Source organism: Pogona vitticeps, chromosome 3 (assembly GCF_051106095.1).
Source record: "Pogona vitticeps strain Pit_001003342236 chromosome 3, PviZW2.1, whole genome shotgun sequence".
Lineage (NCBI taxonomy): Eukaryota > Metazoa > Chordata > Lepidosauria > Squamata > Agamidae > Pogona > Pogona vitticeps.
The window spans coordinates 253,752,811-253,777,407 of record NC_135785.1 but is presented as its reverse complement, the minus strand read 5'-3'; the positions used below and the strand labels follow the sequence as shown (position 1 = coordinate 253,777,407).

The 24,597-nt window shown below is 43.7% G+C and overlaps 1 long non-coding RNA gene across 1 annotated transcript in view; it reads right to left on the bottom strand.

Moving 5' to 3' along the window:
• The window catches only part of LOC144588087 (uncharacterized), a 419,097-nt gene extending 396,352 nt beyond the window's left edge, over window positions 1–22,745 (bottom strand). Inside the window, exon 1 of the long non-coding RNA XR_013543430.1 lies at window positions 22,664–22,745. This is a non-coding gene — a long non-coding RNA (uncharacterized LOC144588087). The remainder of the gene's footprint in view (window positions 1–22,663) is intronic.
• Between the last annotated feature and the right edge of the window lie 1,852 nt (window positions 22,746–24,597).

The following is a 24,597-nucleotide window of genomic DNA, read 5'->3' as shown; positions in this document are numbered from 1 at the left end:
TTCTTTGGGATTGGGATGTAGATTGATCTTTTCCAGTCTTCTGGCCACTGATTAATTTTCCAACAGATTAGTCAAAGCTAATCTTCGGATTTTAGGACTCTTCTCAGGTTAAAGAAAGGAGCTAGAGGTTGACTTGCTTTTGGAGAGAAAGTGAAAGTAGACTTCTTGTGTCGTAAGGGGCTGGCTTTTAATAAACATTTTCACAGTAAGAATCAGTAAATTCTGAGTCATCTGAGAGTTGTTACTTGTTGAAAACTTGTGTCTGTTGAAAAGTATGTATGGAGTAGAGATAGGCATGAACCTGTCCCAATTTGTCCCAGTTCCTAGGTTCACATGTGCTACTGTTCCTCTCCCCTGCCTCCTCAGCTGATTCAGCCACTCACCAGGCCCAGCTGGCTTGCTTTTTCTGCCTCCTCAGCTAGTCTCCCAGTCACAAGCAAGAGCACAGACATCTCTGCCCCCACCCTTTTGTCTGAGTGGGAGATCAGCCAAAGGGGGCGGGGCAGAGAAGCCTGAGCTGTTGCCAGGATTGGAAGATGAGTTGTGGAGGTTCAGGAAACTACCAGGCTGGGCCTGGTGAGGGGCTGGTTGAGCCAGAGGAGGCAGGGGGGAGAGGAACAGCAGCACTTCTGCCACCACCTTTACAAACTGGGATGAACTGGTTTGTGCCCGTCTCTAGTTTGGAGCCCTTGACATATTTAGAGAAAAACTCTCAGGGAAGCTGGAAAGAGGTGTAATCAAATGGGAAAGAAGTCACTGTCTCCTCCAGTCATGCCTCCTTTCTCTCCACAGAAGGAGAGAAACTATTTGTTGGCAAAGAAATGTTCTCTCTTTCCATCTCTGTTTTTTTTTTAAAAAAAAACATTTTGTATACAACACAATGTAACACAAATAAAAAAATAATTAAAATGAAATAACAAAAACAACAACCCAGCATCAGAAAATCTACCAAAAAATGGTGCATCCATTACCAGGTTCATTAAAGATATTCTTCCTCCACATCATTTTTTTAATGGGATTCGCCATAACTTTTCCAGAATGACATGATCTCTTGTTTGAGTAACTGGCCTTCACCTTTCAATGGTTCAAAATTCAAGACGTTTTGCCAAATTTTGACAAACCTATTCTCTTTTAACAATGCCTTATTGTATTTTATATCCAATGTCAAGTTATCATGGGTGGCTATTTCCCAAATTGCATCAGACCATTCAATTATTTGACAGTTGTACTTTGATTTCCTGCAAATAGGTTTGAACAGAGAATTTGCTATACCTGTCAGAATATGAAATTTTATATGCATAGAACGTCAAAATAATTACGGAAGGTGTAGAAAAGCACAGTGTACCTGTCCCAAATACACCAAGTGGATGCCTCTTTTTTACATACCCAAGCAGGCTAAGTGAGATAGATGGTAGGAATTGGAGGAAAGCATCTAGATCTAGTTGGTGGTGATGATGTCACGGCCCTAAATTCACTTCCTATCCAAAAGGCTACTCTCAACAAAATCCAGAGTCCAGATTTATCTTCCATCTCTCCATTGATAGTTGGGAAATTAATCAATTTACTCTTGATTGGTTGTTGTGGGCTTTTCGGGCTCTTTGGCCATGTTCTGAAGGCTGTTTTTCCTAACATTTCACCAGTCTCTGTGGCTGGGATCTTCAGAGGACAGGAGTAGCACTCTGTGCTCTGGTGCAGTTTGTTTGGGAGTTAGAAAAAACCCACAACAACCATTAGATCCCGGCCGTGAAACCCTTCACAATTACTCTTGATTAATGGTGCAGGAAAAAAACTGGGGTGAGGAAGTGATAGGTGTCTGTCCTTCCTATTCAGGACTCATAGTTAGCTAGCATATAGCACACATAGTGAGCAACTAGTAAAACAATAATGTCAAAAAAACAAACCCAAACCCACAATAACTGTGCAAACAAAGAAAACTGGGCATCTGTTTGCCATGAAATGAGGGAAAGAGTGCAAGGATCACAATCTCTTCCTTTCCTAGAACAATTAGCATCTAAGAGTAACTATCCTGACAAAACCCATCTTGCCATGAACGTTTGAATTTCTAAGCTGGTGCAAACCTGATGAAGTGGATTTTTTCATCCAAAAAAGCTTGTGCACTGTATGATGATTTTTTTAGTGGTCCAAAAAGGCACAGCCTATTTTGACATTCGTATATTATTTTGTTTGGACCACACGGCTCCCCTTTATTTCAATCAAATCCCACATGTTTCTAAATTTTAATTCCACATGTAGCAATCAGGACAGAATTCTACTCTTCTCCCCTCCTATCAAGGAAAGAGAGACGGGGGCGGGTGGGAAACTCTTAGTTCCATCTCAACTTGTTTAGTCCTAAATTCATTTTAATTTGTGTTACGCCTGGTATCTGCGCAGGAACTGAAGCCATTAAAGCCAAGTTGTGTAATTACACAGCGGATCTCTCAGTGGCACTAAATGTATAATTATGAAGTTCTCCAAAGGGTAAGGACAAAAACAAGCATTCAGTGTTGGTAGCCAGCAGAGAGTGTATTTTTTTTGTTTTGTTTTTTGTGGGTTTTTTTTTTTTGCTGAGTTAAAAAAAAAAACCAAAAACCCTGTATGCACTTTCCATAGCACGTAGTTTACTGCCTACTTAACTTCCCATAAAGTGTAATTAGGTTCTGGGTAAGGTTGGAAGACACACAGCGTATAATATATTAACTACATTTCTTATTCATAGACTAACAAAGGCATCTCACCAAGCTAATGCCAACCATTTCTCTTGGAAATAATACAAATAATTTGTCACTGTTTGTTGGGCGTGTGCGATTACAGCATGGCTGACTCCCAAATAGCCTTTTTAAAAATCACACACACATACACCTAGAAGAGCTGATTGCTGACTCCGGGCATATTGATATTCTGTACCCACCAATGCAATCAAGTATCTAAGCATTGCACTCGAAACCAGGAAAATAGCTTCCTCTGATGTCTGTTTTTCTCACAGGGCATTCGTTGCTTCTTTTGAGTTTGGCGGGTTAAAAGCAAGCAACAAAAAACAGAAATAGAAAGGAGAACCAAATGTAGGGGCAGGAAAGAAATTCATATGAACCCTTTTTATCACAAAATCGTCAGCTCAAATTCTAGGCATCTGAGCAAACATGTATGCATTTTCCTAGCACTGGGAAGTGTGCACGCGCAGGAGTAGTGCCAATGGCCAATTGAACTGCGCAGTGTTTTTGCTTTCCGGGCCCCGGGGAGATAGCAAGCAACCCGGGCCACGTGACCTTTTGGCGGGAAAACGGCGCTACTTAAGGTAGTGCCGGTTTACAATCTGATCCTCTTTCGATTCTGGCAGCAAGGAAGAGAGATCAGATCTGTCCGGCTGGGCGTTTTGCAGGCTGGTTTGAGGGGGTGGTAGCCTCGTGCTCCCTCCCTGTTTCATAATTTTGGGGCTGAGTGGCATGAGTGGGGAAGATTGTTTAATTAATTTGACTGCTTTGGGGAAGCATTTGGAAGACAAGGCGGGCAAGCAGGGCAGCGCGTCGGGTGCATCCGCCCCACCGCGCGCCTAGAGTCATCAGCTGAGCCTCCCCTCCTCTTAACACTGGGGATCAGCCTTCGGGAGCTGGGGGGATCATTTTTGCCTGGGCTTCCCCTCCTGTCGGGATTAGTTGGGGGAGGAGGATCGAGCGAAGCTTCCTCCCTGCCTTCTGGGGCTGTTTTACTTAAGTGCTGGGTTTATAACAACAGGGATAGCACTTGGTTAGCAGGCACAGCATCGTGGGATGAGGAAAACGTCACTCTGGCTGGCGTTTCTACACACACACACCCATTGTAGCTGGTTTACTTACTGTGTTTCGGTGGGGAATCATGGCTGCTAGGGCAGCCGATCAGAAAGGGTGTGTGATTTCATCAGTGGACGCCATTTGGTTTGTTAGTGTGGGACCGCATGGCTTAGTTCTGTCCTCCACTTTGAGTGCTAGTTTCACTATTGAAAATTGGTTTTAGGAGGCATTAGCTGAGGGAGAGCTGGTAGGGAAGGGAAACGCCCCGCCGTGCGCGCGCGCGAGGGCCAGCCATTCAGCCTGCTGTTTTTCCCCTTCCCTCCACAGCCGACTAAGTTCTTGGCTGCTAAAAGAAAAAGGAGGTCTGTCGGGTGCCTCTCTGCTTGGGAAATTTTGTGCTTTTAACAGATCATCTTGGGTGCTTGTAGGTAAAATCTCCCTATTCTAATGCAGTTGAGCTGGTGGATTTTTTTTTTTTTTTTTTTTTTACATCAAGCGGAGCTATTTTGTTTACCAGTATGCCTGCCTGCTAGTTCCCATTCATCGTTTTTGATACTAGAATTTACCTTAGGTAAGGGGAGCTGAAATTCATTAGGTACAAATAGCTTGCTGTCTAGGCGTTTCTTTAGGGGATTTTTGGGTAGCTTTGCAGACAGCAGCAGGAATAGCTCTGTGGGGAAGGGCACCCTGTTGGAGTTCCAGAGGTTGTTGGTTCAAGTCCCTGCTGGCGAGCAACACATTTATAAAAGTTTGTTGTGCACCTTTGGCTTCCTTGTAAGTCCCTTGGGTTCCCATTTTAAAATTACTTTCATTTTAGAAATTAACAGGCTGAGGCTCTTTATTTAATGGGGCTATTTTGTTTGCAGCAGAGTCCTTCCTTTTGTAAATCCCATCTGCTATTTTGTTGTGCATTTTCAGTTTATTTAAAAAAAAAAAAAGGAGGGAGAGAAAGACTTAAAATCATTTGATTTTAATTTGAAATAGTTAAGGGTGAAGTGTTTATACAATAATTTCTAACAGGCATATATTAAATACAAGATTCTAGGGATTTTATATATATATATATATATACAGTATATTATATTAGGGATTTTATAAAGGGATACACACTCCTTTAAGACAGCCTGGACCTGGGCTATAATAAGTAATAATATCATTAAGAATATATATAGTAATACCATTTATAGTTTGCAGGTTTCTAATTTGATTTGCCTGTAATATACAAAGAAATAATTCATTGGGTGCATATGCGGTAATTATTAGACAGACATATATATTAAGCACAGGATCTAAAGGACTAATATGTAATAATAATAATAAATACTATCAATTAGTATATTACTATATATATATATATAGCAATACTATTTACAGTTTGCAAGTTGCTAATTTGAATTGCCTGTACTATATAAAGAGAGATTCAATTCATCATAATAATTGAGGTACTCATTGGGGTGTGTTGCATCAGTAATCACCAGCAATTTTAATTGACAAAAGTCATTTCGTACCAGCTGATTATGTAATTCATCATAATATATTGTCGGAAGCAAAGTTGTTTATTATTACTATTGTTATTGTTCTTATTGTTCTTATTTTTATTTCTTTAGATTCTTCTTGTCATCGGGGTTAGTATAACAGATATGGCCTCGATAATTGGTTTAATTATAATAGTGTTTACTCTCAACTGTCAATTAATATATAGATACATAAGGAGCAGCAACTAACCACGGGATTAATTACGAAATATTGAATATAATAGAACAGCTGACTTAGGGCACCTTGAACACCCTTGTTTAGAGTTGGCCCTAGGTTCTTGGAATGTTTTGGGATAAGAGTTGCAGATAGTTCCCACAGTTTGTTCAAGGACATGACACATAGATTAGACAGGGGAACTAAGAGCATCAAGAAGGCCAGACTTAAATCTTGAGCTCAGAAATTAACAGATTTATTACTCTTGAGCCTGCCCAGGTCGTGGACTGCGGCTAAGCGCGATGAAGGCACGGGTTTGTACTACGGAGAATTGATGTTCATCTGCTCCGGTAGCGTCTGAGACAGCACTACTGTATCAAGAATAGGCATGAGGAGGTCGGATCCAGCACCTTAACTTTGTGAGGCATTACCGGTAGGACGGTGATATCTTTACGCACATACACCATTGCACCAGGAGCATAGACATTCAGTGGTTTTTCTCCTTCTCAGAGAAAGATACCTTGATATTGCTTTTTGTGGTGTAGTAAGGAATCTGATTGCCATGATGTGCTGAAGATGTGTCAGGCCTTGCAGAGAGTCTGTACAGAATCAAAAGTGGATGGCGAGCTATGAAGCCACCACTAGCATGGCATTTTACCTCAGACTGTTGCAGGAGAAAGGTAGAGAACACGACAGCCACAATTAATGCCGGGGGCTTGCTCTATTGGGTAGCCGCCCCACAATATCAAGTAGAGACCCAGCCAGTGCACCTACGATTGGTTAAGATGGCACTCACCATCACAACAATATGGGGGGGGGGTGCAAGAAAATAAATAGGGGCAGAGGTAACCCTGAAAAAGGGACCCGGCCATTTAAAGTGAAAGGAAAATTAGGCAAAGGGTGTACAATAATTACATGGCCCATTGCCTGATGACTTATTTTCCATCAATAAGGATTAGGGTAGCTGGGTTTTAGGTTAATATGTATTCAAACACTGGCAGCCAATCTGGGGCTACTCCAGCCAAACAAATAAACGAACAAAGGAGTGCCAGTTGCATCTCTAACTTGTATTGGTATAAAACTTGACACAGTACAACAAATGTCAAGGCTATCGTAGAATAACATTTAGCTGGCTAATGGGTAAATCCAGTCGTTCATTTCAGGGTGACACCTTAATGGTTTTTTATTGTAAGCAACCCTACGCCGCAATTCAGAGTGGGTGACGAGATTGGTTAGGGCCTTTACATTGTGGGCTTTGCAGTTAATATTGGCATGGGCCAGCTATGTGCTGGGCATTGACAACAAATGATGGATGCACTATGACGCAAACAGTGGTAACTGCTCAGGGAGCTAGCAGCAGAAGCCAAAGAACTGCAGGAGTTTCTCCTCAAGGAAGGGGATGGATCCGGGTGTTATTCAAGGTAGGTTATGGCAGGGCCTTCTATGCAAAGCAAATGGGCAGGAGGATTTTCTCGAAGATTTCAGAATTGGGAGAATTCTGGAGGAATGGTCTAATGAGAAGGGGCTGTGCAGGGGATGTTCGAGTCCCCATCGCTCCTGTATGTTTAGAATGCACATGGGAGTAGTGGGTGCTCCTGTGTAGGAATGAATCAAAGGATTTTATTACTGCAACTTTTCTAACGGCATGTTGATGCCCTTAATGAATAATGAGCTGTTTAATGGGGGTAAGGCTATCAAATCAAGGTCAGTGTTATATGGGTAGGAAGTTAGACTCTTAGATTATAAGGTGGAAATTCAATTGGACAATCCAAGGCCAATCTAATGGGTAGAGAAAGGAGATTAAGTTTAGGGGCTATGCAGCATTGCTGGCATACACCAAATCCATGCTTCAAAGGCATGTGCTGCTAGGCAAGGATGAAAAGTACAATATTCCCTTCAACACACTGATCAGTCCCTGACTAAGTATCGGTTTCGGAAACTGACCAGCTTAGTCTTAACTAGGGTAGGAATTTCAGGACTACGGTTGGATACTTGTTTATACAGGATAGGTGTAGGATCCACTACAGTGGACCAGAGGAGTAGAACTGTTAGGCTGGTGATCACCTGTAAGTTATACGAAGTACACTAGGACCTTACCTAATGTGTAGGTAGGGGCATGGCTTCTGTCTTTACAGGTCCCCTTGGGTGCGGAAGGCATGGCAACTAATGATCAATGGTTATAGTTATTTTCAAAGGCAGAGCACTATGCTGCTGCATCCCCATGGGGGAACATTTTGGCTTAAGCCCAGGCACATATAACCTGGAAAGGGCTGAAAGGTAGGCAGTGGCTCAAGCTTGGGGTGATGATGGCATTTTGTCAGTTACCACCAGATGTGCTTGTTGCTCACCCTCGAGGCATGGAGTTGTCTAAAATTTCAAGTAAGGTTTTGAATCTGGACATTCTGCATGACCTTCAGTCGTTGAATGCCAGGTATCCTACAAGGCGGATCTTATGGTCCAATATTATTCCTCGATTAGACAGGCAAAGTGGGGTGGGGACTGTTGCTGGTAACAAGGCTTGAGCGAGCTTTAACAAAAAATGTTCAGGGAAGGGGGACCCATGCCAATTAGAATTAGAACTGAGAAGGGGGATTAGGGAGTTACCAAAGGAGAGAGGGAGCAGAATATCTGATATTTGGGGATGCCTCAACAGTAGCTACCACGAGAGGTAAGGCAGATCAAATTAAGCAGTTAGGATGTGGGCTGGCTGGTTGTTACCACAAATATATCAGACCACTACCTAACCCATGGCAGAGGCTGTTTTTATATCATTTCAGGTGGTGAGACCCGGCAGTAATGATGATACTTCGTGATTGGAGGCACTGTTTCGTCCATTGGGCGGCACATGGTGCTGCATCTTCCCCATGTGGGAATGATTTGGGGGCTTGGTGCCCATGCATTTATGTCTTGGAATGGCATGCCTGGCATGAATTGGTTACAGCTTGGAAGAATGACATCGTTGGAAAATGGGCCTGCGGGCATTTTGGTGGTACATTTGGTTGGCAATGGTTGGTACAGATTGCCAGATAAGGCACTGATATCTTGTTAAACACACACACACACACACACACACACACACATACACACACACACACACACCTCCCAAAACAAAACATGTGTGGCATGCAATGGTTACAATTGGAAGGATGACCTCTTTTGGAAATATGCCTCCAGACACCTTGGTGGTTCATTTGGGGGGCAATGACTTGCCCAGAGTGCCGGGAAAGGCACTGATATTCGATATTTTAAGGGACATGAACAGACTACATGCATTATATCCCGCCATGCGAATCTCCCGCCATGCGGATCGTTTAGTCAACGATTATACTGCGCTTAAATTGGCATGGAGCACAACACATTGATAAGGTAAACAAGGCCTGTTGTCAGGTCAATAAGGAACTTTGTAGAGGTGTCAGCAAATGCGGCCTCGGATCTGTGATTAATCACAGGATTCAAATATCCAACTGGAATATTTTCATGATGATGGAGTCCACCTGTCTGATGCAGGTTTGGACATTTTCTTGGAGGGGGCCTGCTGGTGGTACTTGGTCTGCTTGGTGGGTACATGGGACATAGCTGATGCTAGTCCTCATGCTTTGGCGGGTAGTGCGGGAATAACTGGTTGTCACGGTGTCTCCCTTTTGTAATTATCATAAAGCAAACAGCGCGTCAGTTCTGACGGTTCTGCGGATCGTGCGATTACAGGGCCGAAGGCGGCTGATGCGCTGGACCACTTGCGGACCAAAGGTCATCAAATACGATGGCTAGAGGTCCGGGGTGTTTAATTGAGGCCTTCCAGGTTCCTCCGGTCGTTAGACAGTTGGAACCTGGGGCCTGGGACTCGCCCATTGACTGATAAGGAATTATTTGGCGTTATTTCCCCGCACTACCGCAGGCCCCCTCAATTTTGGAGTTGGTTTATTTGATGGCATTTAATTTGGTTTAATAAAGTGTGGCCCATATTTAAATCCAAAGAATTGTTGTCTTGCGTCTTCATTTCGGGGCCTGGGGGAGCAAGTGTGCACGCGCAGGAGTAGTGCCAATGGCCAATTGAACTGCGCAGTGTTTTTGCTTTCCGGGCCCCGGGGAGATAGCAAGCAACCCGGGCCACGTGACCTTTTTGGCGGGAAAACGGCGCTACTTAAGGTAGTGCCGGTTTACAATCTGATCCTCTTTCGATTCTGGCACCCACCCGCCCACCCTCTTTCTAGTGTGTCTTTTGGGGTTGCCTGTTGTGGGGCCGGATAGGAATTTTTGACCTCTATCCTGATTGGCATTGGATGGGGGGATTTTTCGCCTATCCCACACTGGAAAAGGGTTTGTTGGCATTTGATGGTGGCTTTTTATAATCGGTCACACTGGCGGGTAGTGCGGGAATAACTGGTTGTCACGGTGTCTCCCTTTTGTAATTATCATAAAGCAAACAGCGCGTCAGTTCTGACGGTTCTGCGGATCGTGCGATTACAGGGCCGAAGGCGGCTGATGCGCTGGACCACTTGCGGACCAAAGGTCATCAAATACGATGGCTAGAGGTCCGGGGTGTTTAATTGAGGCCTTCCAGGTTCCTCCGGTCGTTAGACAGTTGGAACCTGGGGCCTGGGACTCGCCCATTGACTGATAAGGAATTATTTGGCGTTATTTCCCCGCACTACCGCAGGCCCCCTCAATTTTGGAGTTGGTTTATTTGATGGCATTTAATTTGGTTTAATAAAGTGTGGCCCATATTTAAATCCAAAGAATTGTTGTCTTGCGTCTTCATTTCGGGGCCTGGGGGAGCAAGAACAATCCAGCAGAAGATATTTATTTATTTATTTATTTATTTATTTATTTATTTATTTATTTATTTATTTATTTATTTATTTATTTATTTATTTATTTATTTATTTGCTTTTCTGGGTATTTGTGCGTGTGCATGAGCATGTCCGTTTGTGCACTGTCAAGTCAATTCTGACTTATGGAGATGCTTTCCAGAGTTTTCTTAGTAGAGAATACACAAAAATGGTTAACCATTCTTTTATTCTTGGGGTGCCCTGAGATTGTGCAGCCTGCCCATAGCTACACAGGACAGCTCTTCTCTCAGGAGACACAGTGGGGAATTGAACTCCAAATCTCTGTCTTTGCAGCCAGATACCTAACCACTGAGCCATCCGGCCAACTGTTTCTTTTTTCTTTGTTGTTTAGTCGTTAAGTCGTGTCCAACTCTTCGTGACCCCATGGACCAGAGCACACCAGGCCCTCCTGTCTTCTACTGCCCCCCCGGAGTTGGGTCAAATGCATGTTGGTCGCTTCGATGACACTGTCCAGCCATCTCGTCCTCTGTCGTCCCCTTCTCCTCTTGCCTTCACACTTTCCCACCATCCAGGGAGTCTTCTATTCTTTTTTTCTAATTGCATGCAAATCCGTATGCACAACACAAAATGGGTACCATTGAAAAATGCAGATCAACTCACTGTGTTCAAAGGGGAAATACAGTAAAGAAAAGAGTATTAAAATTCCATTATGGTTCACCTATGAGTATTAAGATTGAAATATGCACAATTTCCATGTAGGGAAATGCACACAAAGTCTTGCAGCATGACTTAAAAGAAGGACAGATTTGGTGGGAATGGTAAAACACAATGAAATTGGAGCTACAGCACTACACCCCTGAATGCTTCATCAGTGCTATATTTAGGTCGGAAACAGGCATTCCAGTCAACTGCAGCTTCTCCATGTCCCCACCCACCCACCCAGACAGCTAGACTGTGTTGGGCATAAACATCTGAAGAGGATACTGCAAACAGTTCGGGCTGAACTCGCTCACACTTCTGCCACAACGAGGAGCCCTGATAAAGCATATCACCAGAGCTTTGGGAGCATATTCAACATGCAAAGATCTGATTCCACAGGAAGACTGAGGGGGAAGGTTATTTTTTCTCCCTTCCTATGTCTCCACCCTGGCTATAGCCTTATTCATGATTTTAATAAGTCATGAGATATTTTTCACTCTAACTGGATGCAACCACAGGCATGCAATTACCACCCTCCTATATCTCTTTCGGTCTTCTTCCTGGCTAGAGTGCCAGATCCTGCTCAGACCACAGATGGTTCCCAACCCAACCAGGAAGCCATGAGTTGAGGATCACTGCCAAGCTGCTTCCAACCAGAGATGGGGAAATCTCTCGGTTTTGCTTTCTCTTTTGTTCAAATCTTCGAAATGTCAAGTTCTTCCCTTCCCAAGTATGTGATCTGCACATCTTAGTAGTTTTTTTCTTCTTCCCAAAATTGATTTAAACAAACTGAGACAAAATCTGCAAAAATCAATATTGGTAAGTTCAGCTGTTTCTATGACGGAAGGATCCAGTGTGTACCTACCTGCTTGCCACATAGATGTTAAAGGTGAGGAGCCTCTTGGGGGAAAATGTTGGCAGCCTGAATTCACCATTACACACTGGTGAATCAGCAGATATTTAGGACTTAAGCCCTCAAAATCTTAAGCATGAATGCAGTGATGGGAATTCAAGTCGGGGGACTTAACTTCAAGTTAGACGTAAGTCATTCCCGTGACTTGACTTCTATTCAACTCAAAAAATTTTAAATGATTTGGACTCAACTAATGACTTGGAACACACCCATTCCTCCCTTTTTTTCCTGAGGGGAGAAAAAGCTTATTTTTAATAAGGTCTCAAACTTGAGGTTGGGGATTCAGGACTTGGTACCAAAAATGTGGACTTGGACCCCATGACTTGCCAACATCCTTGCCGGGATGGATGAATCCATCACATTTTGGTTTTTGAAATATTTTATTGCCAAGTTCTTTCTGTTCTGAATATGGAAAAAAAAAGAATGCAATCATTCCCCATACCTCTTTGCCGAGAGAGGACTGAGCAGTCCTGTGGTGACCATGATGCTATTCAGATAAAGGAGGGACAGCCAGGAAGGGAAGGGGGCAGGAACAGTGCCTCCAACTGGCATCTCATCTTTCTTCCGGGAACACCGCAATACAATTAAAAGAATGCAATATATTGTAAAACTTAGATAAGTATGTGTGACCAGCCCCAACCTAGGCTTGTCACTTTTTAAAATAGCTTTCCATTAAAGGGTTTGACCTTAGGGATGTGGTGGCGCTGCGGGTTAAACTGCAGAAGCCTCTGTGCTGCAAGGTCAGAAGACCAACAGTTGTAAGATCAAATCCTCGCGATGGCATGAGCTCCCGTCGCTAGTCCCAGCTCCTGCCAACCTAGCAGTTCGAAAGCATGTAAATGCGAGTAGATAAATAGGTAGCACCACAGTGGGAAGGTCACGGCGTTCCGTGTCTAGTCACGCTGGCCACGTGACCACGGAAACTGTCTTCGGACAAACGCTGGCTCTATGGCTTGGAAACGGGGATGAGCACCACGCACTAAGTCGGGTACGACTGGACTAAATGTCATTGGGAACCTTTACCTTTTACCTAAAGGGTTTGAAACCAGCCATTAACCACACCCAATCCAGTGGTTAAAGAATGAAAAAATGATCTTTTCTTTATTACAAAGCAACAAATCAGGAAACTGATGTAAACTTCAGGACTGTCACCCATCAGCTCTCCTAAGAGAATGCTGAAGGCTGGAATAGAGAGGTTCCAAGTCCGTCGTTGTTGTTTAGTCATTTAGTCGTGTCCAACTCTTCGTGACCCCATGGACCAGAGCAAGCCAGGCCCTCCTATCTTCCACTGCCTCCCGGAGTTGGGTCAAATTCATGGGTGATTATGGAAATCAGTGTGTTTTTGTTGTGGTTGTATCGCTGTGATAAGGAGGAGAGATTATCTGTCACTGTGATTGATGGGTGTTGTTAGCTGGTCTATTGTATGTAGTGATCACTGGTCCTTGTGGCTAGGTAGAATTTGTTGACCTTTTGCACTTTGTATTTTTCAGTGCTGGGAGCCATGTTTTGTAGAGTTTCAAACTTTCTTCCTTTTTGTTGAAGTTCTGCTGATGTTTGTGGAGTTCAATGGTTTCCCTGTGCAGTCTAACATAATGATTGCTGGTGTTGTCCAGTATTTCCGTATTTTGAAATAGAATTTCATGTCCAGCTTGTTTTAGGGCATGCTCAGCTACTGCTGATTTTTCTGGTTGTTTTAGTCTGCATTGTCTCTCATCTTGTTCAATTCTGGTGTGGATGCTTCATTTTGTGGTTCCAATATATACCTGGCCACAACTGCAAGGTATCTGGTATACTCCAGCAGTGGTGAGGGAGTCCTTTCTGTCCTTTGCTGACCGTAACATTTGTTGTATTTTTGTGGTGTGCTTGAATACTCCCAATATCACCCATCTCCTGAAAAAGGACAAAAACCGATCTCACAACCATAAATACTCAACTCCCAAACAAACTGCACCAGAGCACAGAGTGCTGTCCTCTGAAGATGCCGGCCACAGAGACTGGTGAAACGTTCAGAAGAACAACTTTCAAAACACAGCCAAAGAGCCTGAAAAACCCACAACAACCATCAGATCCCAGCTATGAAAGCCCTCGCGAATACATTCACACCAAAATGTTTGTGTTAGTAGCAATGGATGAAACCCTGTTGCACTGTGTAGTTGGTCCTACCTAGAGTAGGCCCATTGTGTTGGAACATATAACTACAACCCAGCATGCATATATATGCATATAAGAGTAACTGAGTTTTGTAAGTTGCATAGTAGAACGTATGTAACTAATGAAATTCTGTCTAGTGTCATCCAATAGGTGTTAACCAGGTTATCTACCAGACAGATAAAAAAGAAGTGACAGTTATTCAGTTAGATTTCTGTTAGAAAGTATGTGTAGTCTGTTAGGTGCTATGCATTAGGAGACTGCTTGTCTGTTACTATGTGTGATAAGGAAGATAATATGAAAGTATTTTAAGTCGGTTAAGCACTAGTCTGTATCAAATATAATTTTTCCAGCACTGTTAGTTTATTTTAGATATATCTTATACACTAAACATTCTTAACGTTTTTACCATGACCAACTGAATATTATTTCAATTGCTGGCACATGTAAGGCAGAATACCATTCATCATCTACATGGTTTTTAATACTATCCTTGAACAGCTGTGTACAAATTGTTGAGGAAATGGAGACTGAGGGGAGGATGTTATAGCACTTTTCAGATGACAACAATGACGCTTGCAATGAATCTCCTCCCTTTTCAGTCCAAATTTTACAAGAGCTGCCAGAGCTATTGAACCCTATTCCCCCAAAACAGGGTTCAGACCAAAACTTAGAGGAAATTCATTACCTTTATGAAAACAGAGTCCCCAGCATTTGCTGCCCCAGCTCTGTTCTATCAATCATAAAGAATGTGAGCTCCTGCTGACTTGTTGAACATACACATCACATCTTCCCTGTGTCAATTTTCCCTAAAGTTACAGGAAACGGAGATAGCTAGTTGCAACTTCTCATTTCTAAAACCATCCTCCAAATACTCATTTCTGATTGTGATAAAGACAAAATGTCCTTTAATTAACTCTCTTTCCTTATCAGTCTCTCATCGCAATTCGCCATGCTGTCAAAGATAGAGCAGCTTAACATCCTCCGGGCCTGCCTCTTTAATACAGTGAGAACTCTCTTTACAATGTTGGTTTCACAGCTCTGCTTTGGCCACCAGGCATGGTATTTTTAGATATATATATTTTACTGTAACTACCAAAATTCAATAAGAATTCCCCCAGCTAAAATTCTGGTAGTTTTAGTCAAACATTAAAATCGAAGTTCTCAGAGGAGTTTCAGAAGCGTTGTGAAGGCTTTCTCTACAGACGGTCCATTAAAGCACTGGTTCTTAACCTTGGGTTACTCTGGAGTTTTGGACTGCAATTCCCAGAAGCCTTCACCTCTAGCTGTGCTGACTGGGGTTTCTGGGAGTTGCAGTTCAAAAGCATCTGAGTAACAAAGGTTAAGAACCACTGCATTAAAGCATGGACATGGATGCAGCTTTGTGAGCATTGTGGGAAGAATAAAGCTTTAAGGAGTGATAGGCTTTTTGAGGGGCATCTTCTATATGACCTAATGAAAAGAGAAATGACTGCCTCCTAAAAGCTTAGGAGGCTATCTGGATGTCTGGTGGCAGTGGCTGTAGCAGCAGCTCAGAGGAACATTGCATGGAGGCAATTTGTGAATTTGGGTTAAAAGTTCCATGCAAATAACACACATACACATACAAACATGTGCACATACACTCAATGGTAATTTCTAATCAGCAAGAAAGCCTAAGGACAGTGTACACTTCCCCTGAGCCAGCAGAAGAAAAAGGAAGACTAAATAAGAGATGGATTGACTAAACAGCAACAGGAACAACAAATAATAATAAATGCAGAGCAAAAGAAATTCAGCTCATGTAAAGATAATGCTCTAAAATTTTTGGAAAGAAATTTGGGAAAGCCCAACCAGACATTTAAAATGCCTCGTGGATTAAAGACATTTGTAAAGAAACTCAAAGAAAATATATTCAAGATATTATAATAACAATGGAAATGATTAAGAGACAAGTAAAGGCTGTGAAAAATTAGAGTGCACCTGGTCCAGATGAGCTGCATGGATTTTGGCTAAAGTATTTAAGAAGTCTTCATCAATGCATAGCAGTGCAATTTAATCACTTACTTTAAAATTCTACAACTGAAGGTGATAACAGGCTGCACATTTCTGATAATAAAAGATCATCAAAAGGGCAGTGAACCCAGTAATTATCAACCCATTACATGACTTACAACAATGTTCATTGACAACCATCTGTTAGATCTGCTTTGATTTGGATTCCTGCATTGAGCAGGGGGTTGGACTCAATGGCCTTATAGGCCCCTTCCAGCTCAATTATTCTATGAATCTATGAATAAGCCCCTTATGGTGACTCACCTCTTCCCCACTTTCAAACGCTGATGCTCCAGAGTCCCAACACATACAGAGAGCCTCCAAAGAGACTGGAGGTTCTCAGCTTCAGCTTCTTCAGCGTCCATGCGTAGACAGCAATAGAAGAACTGATGATGAGGGTGAGGCTAGCACACACACCCAGCTCACATTTTTACTGTACATTTTAAAGGAACAAGTTCCTAGAAATAAAGTGTTATTGACAGGTGCTACTAGTTTTTGCATGGAATTCAGAATGAATCTCTGTGCTACAAAGCTGGCTATTAAAAGTGCATTGTTAACTATGAAACATTTGATAATCAGAAAATTATGGTCCTGACAGGTAGGAATAGGGAAATCTTGTGAGAGAAACGCGATAATCATCTGAAGGTATAAAACAGACAATAGGAAGCCATGTCTTCCTGCATGATCAACCAAGCAGCGTTAAGATAGGAAGGACTGCGTACTTTCTTTTCTTATTATGCACTTCAGAAATGAGAATTAGACAATTGCTTCTAAGTATCTGGGCTCTGATTTTTAAAGGCTTCCTTTTGATGCGCCTGCCAAACATTTAGGGAGAAATTGGGGGAGGGGAGAGCTGAAGTGACAAAACTTTCTGCTGTTATAAAAATACTTTCAGGAATTATATTTTCATTTTTGATGAGTTGACAGGAGCACATTGAGCCCCCTTGACAGAGCTGCCGTAATTGATTTCTATAAATTGACTGACAATATGCTCAAGGACAGACAGATGACAGAATCTCACGTGGGGTATAAATAACTTAGATAAACCACGTCCCCAAGTTGCGGGCAAAAGTTATGATTTTTGTAAAGCCCTTTAAAAAGATTTGAATAGAAACTAGACCTGCGCCATCTGGTCTCGAAAGGCAAATTGCTAGACCTCTTTTCCATATGGCTCCTTTTTAAAAAAATAGCCGCCGTTCAGGTTTAGGTGCATTCTACCTTCAAAAATAAGAACCCAAGAACAAGCCTTTTCCTTTATACTCAGATCTTGGTGTTCTTGTTATTGGATTACTGTTCTCACTGACTCACTGAAGGGATTTTGGACACTCAGACAAGCGTGGAGGTACGGAGAACTCTTCTTTGACCTTTTGTTCTTGCTCTCACAATCCCAGATTCTAGTCTGGGGGATTCTGGGAGTCGGCATCCCCTGTGATTAGTAGAGAGCGCACCTACCCCTGGCCCTTCTCTGTCCCCTGTTCAAGCAATGACAAAAATGTCTGAAAAGGAAATTTTGTGTTTAGGCTTGACACACAGCCTAGAACTTACCTTTTTTCACAGTTGTTCCTCATGTCTAGAGCCCATTTATAAACAAGAACCTCTCCTCTTCAGACTACTTTATCATGTTGATGACAACGATGAATGAGGCCAGGCTAGGCACCCCCCTCTAACCATGTTGATGAGACCAGGAATTCTGTTCAATCAATTGGGTCCTTATTTCTCAAACACCCCTACAGGAGCCTTCTGATTCATAATTTGGGAGAGTCCTTTCAACACATCATGCTGAACTTTCCTCAAAGCCACGACATTTTACTCCCTTGGAATCACATTGTATTGCCGAATCCACACAAGGCTGGACCTACAAAGTAGACATTCTATTGTATTGTCCCCAGCTATGTTAATTTTATTTATTTTATTTACAATATTTTTAGCCGCGCCATTACCAATGGTCTCTGAGTGGTGTACAACAATATTAAAACTTTAGGAAAAAAAACTTTTGAAACACATTAAAACCATTTAAAATACTGTACTCACTATTATAATAATACTCTATATTAAAACAGTCAATTTATCAGTAATAAATCCTGCTGCTCATACGGCCAGCTAAAGGATACTGTACTATTTAATTAAACTGCTGGCTAAACAGAAAGGTATTTGCCTGGCACTTAAAAGCCAAAAGTGTTGGAGCCAGGCTGATCTCTATAGGGAGGGCATTCCAGTGTTGGGGGCAACAGCCGAGAAGGCCCTATTTCGACATGCTATCCCTCTCACCTCCTTCAGGGATGGCATCTTCAGAAGGGCCTCCTGGCTTGATCTTAAATTACGGGCAGGTTCATATGGAAGAAGGCAATCTTTTAGGTAACCAAATCCTAAGCCGTTTAGGGCTTTGTATCATGATACCACTCTGCTGGCAGAAAGTGAGGAGGAATTAAAGAACCTTGTAATGAGGGTAAAAGAGGAGAGTGCAAAAAACGGCCTGAAACTCAATATAAAAAAAACTAAGATAATGGCCACTGGTCCCATTACCTCCTGGCAAATAGAAGGGGAAGATATGGAGGCAGTGACAGATTTTACTTTCTTGGGCTCCATGATCACTGCAGATGGAGACAGCAGCCACGAAATTAAAAGACGCCTGCTTCTGGGGAGGAAAGTGATGACAAACCTTGACAGCATCTTAAAAAGCAGAGACATCACCTTGCCAACAAAAGTCCGAATAGTCAAAGCTATGGTTTTTCCTGTAGTGATGTATGGATGTGAGAGCTGGACCATAAAGAAAGCTGACCGCCGAAGAATTGATGCCTTTGAATTGTGGTGCTGGAGGAGGCTCTTGAGAGTCCCCTGGACTGCAAGGAGAACAAACCTATCAATTCTAAAGGAAATCAACCCTGAGTGCTCACTAGAAGGACAGATCCTGAAGCTGAGGCTCCAGTACTTTGGCCATCTGATGAGAAGAGAAGACTCCTTGGAAAAGACCTTGATGTTAGGAACGTGTGACGGCAAGAGGAGAAGGGGACGTCCGAGGATGAGATGGCTGGACAAAGTCTGCGAAGCAACCAACATGAAATTGACAGAACTCCGGGAGGCAGTGGAAGATAGGAGGGCCTGGCATGCTCTGGTCCATAGGGTCACGTAGAGTCGGACACGACTAAACGACTAAACAACAACAACAACAACAAGCAACCAGCATCCAGTGTAAATTTTTCAGAACTGGCATGATGTGAGTTCATGTGTCAGCACCTTTGACTAGCCATGCAGCCCAGTTCTTGTGCCAGTTGCAGTCGCCGGACCATCTTCAAAGGCTGCCCCATGTATAGCGCATTGTAGTAGTCCAATCTGGTTGTTACCAGTGCATGTGTGACTGTTGCCAAGCTCTACTCATCCAGGTAAGGGCGAAATTGATATATACTCTGCAGCTGTAAGAAGGCACCCCTGGACACCGAGCCCACCTGGGCTTCCAAGGTAAGACCTGGGTCAAGGAGCACCCCAAGCTGTGGACCCTGTCGTTTAGAGGGAGTGTAATCCCATCTAGGGCAAAGAAATGAACCTTTAAACTATCTGGCAGAGCACCTACCAGCATCACTTCTGACTTGTCTGGATTGAGCCTCAGTTTATTGACCCTCATCCAGTCCATTATCGACTCCAGGCACGAGATCAGAACAGTGACTGCCACACCTGGATTGGTACAGAATGAGAGGTAGAGCTGGGTGTCCTATTGCTGACTCCTCAGCCCAAACCTCCTAATGATCTCCCCCAGTGGTTTCATGTAGATATTGAATAGCATGGTGGACAGTATAGAGCCCTGAGGAACCCCATGACGCAACTGTCATGGATCAGGGCTACTGTCCACCTTCTGAACCCAATCAGCCAGGCAGGAGCGGAACCACCATAAAATGGTGTCTCCCATTTTCATCCCAGCCAATCTGTCCAGAAGGACCCCACGGTGGATGGTGTCAAAAGCTGCCGAGAGGTGCAGAAGAATCAACAGGGACGCATTTTCCCCATCTCTCTTCCGGCCAAGGTCTTCAAACAGGGTGACCAAGGCAGTCTCCATCCCATAACCCGGCCTGAAACCCGATTGAAATGGATCTAGATAATCCATTTTATCCAAGAGAGCCTGGAGCTGCTCAGCCACCACACATTCTAACACCTTGCCCAGGAAAGGGAGGTTTGCCACTGGTCAGTAGTTGATCACTAGACCTGGATCCAGATTAGGCTTTTTTAGGAGTGGGCAAATCACTGCCTCTCTTAATGAGGAGTTGATGACCTCCAGGATCTAGGTACGAACCACCACCACCCCGGCAGATTTCTTTATTAGCCATGATGGGCAAGGGTCAAGTTGCATAGTGGTGGCATGAACCAATCCAAGCATCCTGTCCACATCCTCGGGTCGTAACAACTGGAATTCATCCAATAAATTATGACATAAGTCCAGAGCACTGGACACAACCGTAGGCTCTGCATCAACAGTGGAGTCCAACTCTTTGCGAATCTTAGCAATTTCCCCCTCAAAGTGTGTAACAAATTCGTTACAGCAAGACACTGAGTGGTCCAGGACCTCCACTGAACCATTAGGCTGAAGAAGGTCCCAAACCACTCAAAATAGCTCTGCTGGACGACACTCTGAGGAAGCAATACGACTGGAGAAATGCTGATGTTTTACCAGCCATATCACCACAGAGTAGGCCCGATAATGGGCTCTAAGTTGTGTTTCATCAAAATTGCAGCGATATTTCCTCCACCTGCACTTGCTGTCTTCCCCAACTGCTTCATAGCCAGAAGCTCCTCTGTGTACCATGGAGCCATATAGGCTCTGCAGGCAGGGAGAGGGTGCCTAGGTGCAATCGTGTCAATTGCCTAGGCCATCTCCTTGTACCACAAGGTGACCTGGGCTTCAATAGGAGCGCCAACCATATCAGCTGGAAACAATCCGTCCAGATCCGTAAGTCTCCAGGTGTGGATCATTTTAATTGATTCACCCTCCCCTGCAGAGGGTAGTAGCAGCAGAGAGTCTAAACTTTATCAGGAAATGGTCCGACCATGACAGCAGGGTCAAAGATAAACCCACCACATCTGGACCACCATCCGTCCCGTCCTGTTGAGAATACTAGGTCAAGTGTATGGCCTTTCTCATGAATCAGGCAGATGATATGTTGGTTGTCATGGTGGCCATGAAGTCCTGAGCCGCTCCTGTTAAGGTGGCCTTGGCATGGAGATTGAGGTCCCCCAGTACCAAAAGTCTGGGGGTCCTCACCACCAGGTCCTAGATCACCTCCGTCAGTTTAGGTAGAGAAACTGTTGGTAAGCAGCAGGGCGGGCAGTACAACAACAGAATCCCCAGTCGGTCTCTTGAGTCCAACACAGAATACAGGCCATCAAGACCATTTCCCAAGGGGACAGAAAGTCTGGAAAAGTGGAAGGAATCCTTGTAGACTATCACCACGCCTCCTCCCCAACCCTCTAGGTGACCCTGGTGTTGGACCAAGTACCCCGGCGGACACAACTGAGATAGAGGAACTCCTCCCTTTTCTCCCACCCAGGTCTCAGTAATGCATGCCAGGTTGTCCCCCTCATCAAAAATTAAATCATGGATGAGGGTGGTCTTATTTTTTGCTGACCTGGCATTTACCAACAGTACCATGTAGCCTGGGGTGCGTGTGGCTGATACGATCACCTAGTACCGCTTGGCTAGGAGTAGAGGTAGAAAGGGGGATAGGTGTAAGATATCTACCTCCTTTCTCCTATGCGGGCATGCACTACTCCCACCACCATGCCTTCCCCTGACATATATAGTCTCTATTGGTTGCCCAGAGACTCCCCCCCAGCCCTCCTATTCCCCATCTTGTTCTCCAGTCAGTTCCCACAGGGAAACTGGCAGCCAGCTGTAGTCCAGCCACAGCCACACTGTGTCTCACCCAGTGTCTGTGGATGGCAGATGTTACCTGACTCCCCTGAGTGCAGGAATGTTGTCCAGAAGGATCCTGGAAGCAGCTCTGGCTTATAAGCCTCTTCTCCCCCTGAGCCAGGTGGCTGGTGTTAAGGGGGGGCAGCCAGGAGTAGCAAAGGCCCAGTCCTGCAAAGCAGAGGACATGTCGTTAACAATGTCCCCAAGATTGAGCCTCTGGCCATATATGGTTCGTATTGGTGTTGGGTTTTAACAGACAAAAAAATATGGTCTGGATAAATTGTCACAACAGATTTCTTATATTAAACAGTTGGAATAGTTTTTCATGCCAGCTAATGTAAAATATTGGTCCCAATATTTTACATTAGCTGGCATGAAATATATATATATATATATACACAGTGGTGCCTCGATTAACGATTGCTCCGTTTTTTCCCTATGGGGAAAAATCGCTTTGCGATGATCGCGGGGAAGCGATCGTGGCAAAGCGACCCTTTTTGCACAGCTGATCGGCGGTTCCAAAATGGCCGCCCGCTGTTTTGCCTCGCTTTAGAGGCTCCGAAAACGGCCGCCCCTATGGAGGATCTTCGCATAAGGGCAGTTTTTAAGCCCATAGGAATGCATTAACACATTTTTATGTGTTTCTATGGGCTTTTAAAATCACTTAGCGATTAAATCGCTTAGCAACATTTTTGCTGGAATGGATTAACATCGCTAAGCAAGGCACCTCTCTCTCTCTCTCTCTCTCTCTCTCTCTCTCTCTCTCTCTCTGTGTGTGTGTGTGTGTGTGTGTGTGTGTGTGTGTGTGTGTGTATACTGCTTACTTCAAGTGAGCCATGATCCCCAAATAACATACTGTGATGATTGTCAATAGTTTGTGGGGCAGAATTAGAATTCTCTGGAGGTTCCAGGAATATATTACACATACATTAAAGTATAACGGTAACCCTAACTTTAATTCTACAGCAAGCTCTCAATGTATTAGAATTCTCATGAGGTCAGAGAACACAACTCACTCACTGCAAGTTGTTTTTGATCCTGCTAGATGAGGCTTAAAATAACAATGAAGTTTTCCCGGGACAAGTGAGGATCCAAAATCCAAATAATGACCCATACAATTTTTTTGTTGCCAAGGACTGCTGCATGGCTTTCCTCTTCAAACAGAGTTCTAAACCTCTTGGACAAAAAGGATTTAGAAAGGTTTCTGAGGATCTGTTTGCTGCATTTTTCAAGTTCTGTGGGCTGATTAAGGTCGGAAGGCACCCAAGAAAAACATCACAGAACTGTCTGAACAGTGCCTGGACTGCTACCAACAAAGGATATCCTTTTGTTTCAAACCTTGCGGTATCAAAGCCACAACACACAAGCCTCCCCTAATGTATTTTGCACACTGAAAAATCAACTTAGGGAAATGGGAAGGATGCATCTAAGATTTCATGGCTGTAGCTTGTGGAGGCTACAAAGGGTTGAAGCTGGGTAGGACGAATGGAAACCCTCAACTTTCCAAGGCATCAGGAGCAGAAAAGGCTTAACTAGAAGAGGAGTCAGAAGGGTGGGAAATCAGTGAGGAATTCTTCGGAATACATAGAAGAGTGTTTGGTGGTCAAGACTGGCTTCGATCAAGTGTCATCCACCCAAGGATTGTAAGGAATTTACATGGAAATGAGGCGGCTCGTGAAGGCGGTCATTGCACAAAGGTGTAGACAGATCTTGGAAATGTTACTTTTTAAAAAATTACAGTTCTTGGATTCTCCAGGCAGGAAGGCCATGGACCATGATGTTCAGGGATTCTGAGAAATTTAGTCCGTAAATTAGAGATACAAATCCTCAGTTTTCTCCTTCTAAGGAATTGGCTCGCTCGTCTTCTTGCTACTGAGGACTGGCTGAAATTTCTTAATGCTCTTGAAACTCTTTGCAGTTGTGTGTGTTTTTACCCCCGTAGAAAATAGCAATTGTGGAAAATTGGGAGAATTACTGCTTACTTTTAGATCTAGCCATTTAAAGTTTGAATAGGATTGTTTGCTTCTTACAAGCAGCCTGTCCTCCTGTGCTTTGCATGAGTGTTTCTTAAGGGCAAAGGATTCTGCACAAAATACTGTTACTTTCAACACAGAGAAGGAAAGCCCTTTATCTTGCTCATTGGAAGGAATCTTGCAAGGCTGACAGACATCTTGTAGAAGTACCTCGTCGAATCGTGATGAGGGATCTGAAGAGTACTCACAAAAAATGCTGTCCTTGTAGATTTATGCCATCTTGAGCTCATGATCAGCCTCAGCAAGAAATTTTTTAACTCCAAGAGTTTCCTCACCTCTCGTGTTGGATGGAGATAAAGAATGCTTCTCTCCACCTCAAGCTCTGACTTGAGAAGCGAGAATACCACTACCTTTTCTAATTGTGGAACTGCTATAGGCCCCTCTGGAATGATGCAAAGCCTTTGATCTACCTAGGTAAAGGTAAAGGTTCCCCTTGACATTTAGTCCAGTCTTGTCCGACTCTAGGGGGCGGTGCTCATCCCCGTTTCCAAGCCATGGAGCCAGCGTTTTGTCCGTAGACAGTTTCCATGGTCACGTGACCAGCGTGACTAGACACGGAATGCCGTGACCTTCCCACTAAGGTAGTACTTGTGGTGATCATCCTTGTGGCCCCTGTTTTATTTGGTCC